Source organism: Macrobrachium rosenbergii, chromosome 49 (genome assembly GCF_040412425.1).
Source record: "Macrobrachium rosenbergii isolate ZJJX-2024 chromosome 49, ASM4041242v1, whole genome shotgun sequence".
Taxonomy (NCBI): domain Eukaryota; kingdom Metazoa; phylum Arthropoda; class Malacostraca; order Decapoda; family Palaemonidae; genus Macrobrachium; species Macrobrachium rosenbergii.
The window spans coordinates 12,121,615-12,129,114 of NC_089789.1; the positions used below are offsets into that span (position 1 = coordinate 12,121,615).

Below are 7,500 nucleotides of genomic sequence, written 5' to 3' on the forward strand. Positions count from 1 at the left end.
GTTTGGGTCTTATGTGCGTCAAATTACGTCTTAAAACCTGGCAGTAACAAGCCTCACCTACTGGGGGGCGGGGGGCGGTGTTTATAACGTCTCTTCCCCTTCCCCCCTTCCCCAAATCCCTTTATGCAAATGAGTCTACCCACGAGTATGAAATGAAGTGGGAATTTTTGTGGTTATTTAGAATGTTTAAAAAACCAATAAAACGGGAAAAGGCTTCTTTGGTGGCCTCTGTATTAGTGAAATAAGATATTTTCTGGTTTAACAGGTTTAGGAAAGGTTTATCTAGGTCTTTTATGGTTTATTAATTATGGGTATTTTTTGTTAAGTATTGTTGGGGCGATACTGTGGTGACCAGTGGTTAGGTTAGGTTTGGTTAGGTTAGGGTTTTATATTAGGTCGGGTTGGTATTAATTGAAAGTTTACTATCGGGAATCATAAATGAAAAAGTATATATATATATATATATATATATATATATATATATATATATATATATATATATATATATATATATATATATATATATATATATATATATCTATATATATATATATATATATATATATATATATATATATATATATATAGAGAGAGAGAGAGAGAGAGAGAGAGAGAGAGAGAGAGAGAGAGAGAGAGAGAGAGATTTTTTTTCTCCTCATAATACTTTGTCAAAAATAATTCGATATTATGTAAACAAATGTTAATATTTAAACTTTTTCCTTAATAAATCATAAATGTACATTTTCTGTGTAAGCGAATAGTAATCTGTCATTTGGTGAATTTCATCACTATTATACAGAGAGAGAGAGAGAGAGAGAGAGAGAGAGAGAGAGAGAGAGAGAGAGAGAGAACAAACCATCCTCAGAGCTCGCCGAATCCTTCCTTCAGAGAAACCCCTCCCACTCTCTCTCTCTCTCTCTCTCTCTCTCTCTCTCTCTCTCTCTTTCTCTCTCTCTCTCCCCTCACTCACTCTCCCGCCCCGAGTTTCAAGAGCAGGAGGCTCTGAGTCTGTCTCTCTCGCATTCCCCTCAGTCACCGCCTGTCAAGGGAAGGGTATGGACGTCATCTTCGTCGCTCGAGCTAAATGAACTCTCACTGTTTTTGTCATCAAGTTATATCTCTTTTTTTCGCGTCTGTGCAACCTTGTGTCGGTTCATAGTTCGCGCTGTGATTACGCTGCGTATATTTTTTTCATCGCGCGCGCGTGCGTATGTGTTTGCGTGCAAATGGTATAAACAGTGTGTGTTTATGTTTTGTTCTTGTCGTAAGGCAGTCGCAATCTGCTCTGTCTGTCTGTGTAATTCTTATTATTTTTTTTATTATTCACTGACTTGTATTACTTTGAGACTGTTTTGTAAAAAGTACAGTGAACTTTTATTTTCATTTATTTTCATTGTCCTTTTTTTTTAATTCAATGACTTGATAATCTTTGAAACATTGTTATAAAAAGTATAGTGAACTTTTATTTTCATTATTTTTTTATTCACTAACTTGAAACTCTTGAAACCGTCTCATAAAAAGTATAGTGAACTTTTATTTTCATTATTTTTTCAATACAATGACTTGATACTCTTGAAACCATCTTGTAAAAAGTATAGTGAACTTTTATTTTCATTATTTCTTTATTACAATGACTTAAGAGTCTTGAAACCGTCTTATAGAAAGTATAGTGAACTTTTATTTTCATTATTCTATTTTTAATTCACTAACTTGAGAATCTTGAAACCATCTTACAAAAAGTTTTAGTGAACTGAACTTGAATAATGAAATGGAGCATTGTCTGCATATTGATAATGACTACTCTTTATAATTTTCATTATCTATGTAATTCACTAACTCGAAAACCTTTGAAACAGTCTTATAAAAAAGCTATGGTGAACTGAAAATGAATAATGGAATGAAGCATTTCCTTCGTTTCGAGAATAACAGCTCTTTCATTTGCTCGAAGATAATGAAGAAATAGTGAGCTTATGATTTTCGCTTACGAGCACCGAAAACGTTGTGGCGTTGCAACACGTGGGGTCAAATTGCGCGCGTGCGAGAATTCTGTAATGAAGTGATGATGGCGGTGATAAATATGAAGAAAATGGTGACATAAACAATGATGAGCTGATAAACTTGCATGTATGTGACAGTGATATGGTGATCCGATGGTGTCAATAATGAAGTGATGTAGATTAATGACTCATTACTATTTTGTGGGCGTTGTTACCATCATTTTAATGAAGTAGCTTGTTTCACATCAAGTTATTAAGTAATGACGTAGGAATTATTATTATTATTATTATTATTATTATTATTATTATTATTATTATTATTATTATTATTATTATTATTATTATTTGTAATAAGGTAGTTAAAATATTAAGCAAAGTTGTATCTAGAAGGATAATCAAGTTATAAAGTAATGAAGTAGGAATTATTATTATTATTATTATTATTATTATTATTATTATTATTATTATTATTATTATTATTATTATTATTTGTAATAACGTAGTTTTATCTAGAAAGATAAAAATCATTATCACCTTGCCTCTAAGATACCCAGTTTTACTTGAAGAACTGTTAAACTACCATTAATAGTTAATTATATAACAATACCAGTTAAACCATCACTACCATCATGATAGCTACTGTCATAAACGAAAATAACGCTAAACTTCTACAGAATCCTACGCGGAAATCTACAAGTGCTGAGAATCTATAAACCAGCGAACTCTCCCAGTGAATTTGAAAACGTATAGACTGAAGGATATTTATATAAAAGAATATACAGGAGATTGTAAAGGACCTTATAAGCAAGAAGGCTATGTAAGGTAACTCGCTGTGTACTACAAAAACGCAAAATGTAGGACTGAACTGTGGTAATATAGTGGACTATCTAACTGAGTGATTTGCCTCGGTACTTACCAAGAAAACATTTGGATGCCCAGGCAAGATGGCTGTGTCGGAGGGCATCGATGTTGCTTTCAACGAGAACCGTGCGAACGGTGAGTAAAGACAAATTATTTGGGATAATAATAATATCATTATTTTTTATTACTGCGTTAATTAACGTATCTCTGAGAATCATTGCAGAGTGGTGTCAGTGAATTACTGTTTACAAAAATATAAGTTTTGAGAAGCTTATTGTTTTTGGGGTAATTTTTTTTTTAATATATTATGACAGGGACACTACCGTGGTATTATTTTATATAGGTTATTATCTGTTTTTATCAAAGGAAGTGGAAAACGCCGAAGTGGTTTTATTTATTGAATGATTTTGTAATTAATTACAACAATTGATAAGTAGTGTTTTTATATGCTGCTACTATGTCTACTACTCATAATAATAATAATAATAATAATAATAATAATAATAATAATAATAATAATAATAATAATAATAATAATAATAATAATAATAATGAGAAGGCTGGTTATATCTTACAAAATTTCTTACAACAAATGTCATTTGTAGCCTTTAATGTTTTCTGCTATGAATTCCAAATATTTTTGTCTAGAAAAAATTATGTATCTTTTCACACCTTCCTTTCTCTCTCTCTCTCTCTCTCTCTCTCTCTCTCTCTCTCTCTCTCTCTCTCTCTCTCAGGGAAGAGTTCACATGTCCATACGAAAGGATTGCGGCGAATACGCTCAAACTTGCATTGCACGTTTCACCTGAATAATCAATATTAAATTTTTACTTTCCCGAGAAGCAGCAGATCATTGGAAATTCCACGCGTGAGGGAAAACCTGCCATAGATGTCACCCCCAGCTATTTTACGATCGTTTCCCAGTCTAGGGTTTAATAACTTCATTGATAACCTCTGAAACTGCAGATCTCAGCTGGGCTATATAAGATCTCGCCCAGGGGCGCGACTTCGACCGATTTTGAAATGTGGGCGTACTGTAATCTGTCACCTGGGCACAGGAAGTTCCCTTAGATATTCAGCCATCTTGACACCTCGCGTCATATTTAGGAGATTTTTTCTTTCTTTTCCGTGGCATACGTTCTCACGACGATGACGCCCTTCAAAGGCGTTCATTTCGGCGTTCGTTGGCGTTCATCAAAGCGAGAAGAATCGGTGCTTTCAGGCCGTCTCTAGGGAGAGGAATGTGTTAGATGGATGTTGGGGTCATGCAATGAAGACTTCCTCTGTTGCGCCTTTGGGGAAATGGAGATCGACTGTGCTAGCAGCTTGATCGGCGTCGATTCTGGCATGATTATCGATACTTCGACGCTTGGATTCCACTCTCTCTCTCTCTCTCTCTCTCTCTCTCTCTTACACTCTCTGTTACGCATGCTCTCTCTCTCTCTCTTGAATTTTCTTACACTCACGTATACATTACATTCATACACATATGTTGAACATTCATATAGAAAGGCTCAATGTTGAATTTTCTGCACACATACACATATACATATACATTCATACGTACATACATGTATAAACATTCATATAGAGAGTTAGATAGATAGATATATATATATATATATATATATATATATATATATATATATATATATATATATATATATATATATATATATATATAGACACGAAACAGGATGTTTGCTTTTCATGACAGACAGACGAAAATAACGATATACACTTTCAGACACTGAAGTGTACCTTACCGACAGATGAATCTCTTCATTGTACAAAACCCCACAGGAACCGAGAGAGGAAATACCAGCTAAATGAATAACGAAGATAAAAGTAAAATCCAATCGAGAGAGAGAGAGAGAGGAATATAGTGTCCATGTAAGTATGTACAATAAATGATATTCAAAAGATAAACAGAGAGAGAGAGAGAGAGAGAGAGAGAGAGAGAGAGAGAGAGAGAGAGAGAGAGAGAGAGAGAGAGAGACTTACATACCTTCAATATACGAACTATTTTCTTGCTAATGACTAAGTTATCGCAACTTTAATAATTAATTTTTTTATTCTTTCATATTCCTTTTCGTTTTTTACCTTCAAGCAGAGAAATCTGGGATTAATCAAACTGCCTAATTTCTATTTATGGACAGGAATGTAAATCCACTAATCCCTTCATAGACCAAATAGCTTAATTTTCGGTTACCTAATAGACCAGTATGTCCAGTAATCCTTTTTATTCTACTTTTTATTTTTTTTTTAATTTTTGAGATATCTAGGATTGGACAAACATCTCATTCTGAGTTATTGAAAGGAAGGAAAATCCAGTAATCCCTTGACTGTCTAAATCGCCTAATTTTGGGTTAGCTCAGAGGCAATATGTCCGTTAATCCTTTTTTTATATTACGTTGTTTTTACTTTTTATTTTTCTTCTTCTTTACAATTTCTTTAGCTGTGGAGGAATCCCGGTTTCCAGAGCAGCCCCGAGTGGCTTATATTATTGGCAAATATATCAAGAAGCCTTTTGTATTATATATTATATTATATTATATTATATTATATTATATTATATTATATTATATTATATTATATTATATTATATTATATTATATTGTTTTCTAGTTCATCCATCCAAAAATATTTTTGAGATTTTTTTTATCACTGATGGGTTGACATAAAAAATAATTGATGATAACTAACAAGTCAATGGGTTTTCAAAAACCATTTCAATTACATTGCGTGTAGGATATAGATCAGGTCTTAAGATAAAATGACCGGACTATCAATAAATAAAAAGTTTACTATTTTCACAAAGATTAATGAGTAAATACAAACATCATATGTGTATATAAATATAAATATATATATGTATATATATACACACACACACACACACACACACACACATATATATATAATATATATATATACATATATATATATATATATATATATATATATATATATATATATATATATATATATATATATATATATATATATATATATATATATATATATATATATATATATATATCTATACATATATATTTGTATGCATATTTTTGTATATATTTAAAAGATTGACTGACATACTGTTGATCCCTAATTCGTTATACTGTTAACGAAACTAGACTAAGCAAATATTTCTCATTAGCATAGTAACCACAGTAGTTAATGCATCTAATATTTCACTCGACTCAGGGTCCAAAAATAGGTCTCATTCAATCCAGATGTTTCTGAAGAAACAGGATAATTTTTCATTACCACATTTGTGGGAGAAATCTTAGATATTAATTAGGAAAAGGTCATTGACTCCTCTGTAACAAAAAAAATGTATATAAAAATAAAACTAGATTTTACTGAAGAATTTGTACCTTCATTTTTTTCAAGTTGTGCATGATCATAAATATTATGAGAAAATTTCATCTTAGTGGTAATTGCACATGTATCAGTTGCATATCAAGGAGGAATTCAAGCGAATCTCTCTCTCTCTCTCTCTCTCTCTCTCTCTCTCTCTCTCAGTCTTCCCCGAAATTTCTAAGGAACATTTATCATTTGTTGTTATAAACAGTAGGTAAATTTGTTCTCGTAGTCATTAGACAGTTGTGGGTAACACACACACACACACACACACACACACACATATACACATATATATATATATATATATATATATATATATATATATATATATATATATATATATATATATATATATATATATATATATATATGTGTGTGTGTATATATATAAATAATCAATCAACATTAATATATTATTTTATATATATTATATGACAATCAACATTAATATTTTTTTTGAAATTCAACAAAAAAGTCTAAATCATTCTAACAAAAAAAACGCTTTCGTTTCAAACATTGCATTCAGACATTTTATCTCTAAATAAAGGCCTTTATTCAGACATTGCAAAAGCCAAACACGACTAGTTTAAACGAACGTTCCCGGGGAGTCTGAGAACACAAGATTTGTGTCTATCAAAAATGATTTGAGATCAAGACAGCATTTGGAAATAGGCTAATGAGTGGTGTTGCTGGTATTGCGCCATTCGAATGTTGAACTAATCGAGAACTATTTTACACACGCGCGCGCGCGCACAGACACCGCTTCGACAAGGTCTGGTGCCATCTGTAGAACAAGGCTGTGCCTATAGCGAGAATTCCTCAGGAAACGGAGCGACTAAAATCGGCCGTTTGACTGGTGGAATTATTGAGACTTACGCCTTTCCTGAAATGGGAACTTTTCACTACACAGAGAGAGAGAGAACGAGAGAGAGAGAGAGAGAGAGAGAGAGAGAGAGATAGAGACAGAGACGGAGAGAACATTCTTTTATTTAATCGTGGGATTCGATACGAAAACCTCGTCAGTGTTCCATCTCTCTCTCTCTCTCTCTCTCTCTCTCTCTCTCTCCGCCGAGTGAGATGAGGTTATCTTCTTTAAAATCAATGCCTATCAAGAATCATCTTTTAATTCAATAAAAAAATAAAAAATGGAAGAGTTTATATTCATAGGCTGGAAGACCAGAAGGCCTTCTTATCATTTCAATATACATCAGCAATACGCATTGAAATTATAATTCATGAAAACAAGTAAAAAATGCGCCGAAGTTTCTTC

The 7,500-nt window shown here is 32.3% G+C and overlaps 1 protein-coding gene across 2 annotated transcripts in view; it reads left to right on the plus strand.

The window, feature by feature from the left end:
• Positions 1–979: 979 nt before the first annotated feature.
• LOC136832091 (tyrosine-protein kinase transmembrane receptor Ror-like) overlaps positions 980–7,500 on the plus strand; it is a 115,492-nt gene continuing 108,971 nt past the window's right edge. Inside the window, exons 1-2 of one of the 2 annotated variants that reach the window (XM_067092729.1) lie at positions 980–1,053; positions 2,672–2,993. The gene's annotated coding sequence lies outside the window, so the exon portion shown is untranslated. The other variant, XM_067092730.1, reaches the window with a different exon arrangement.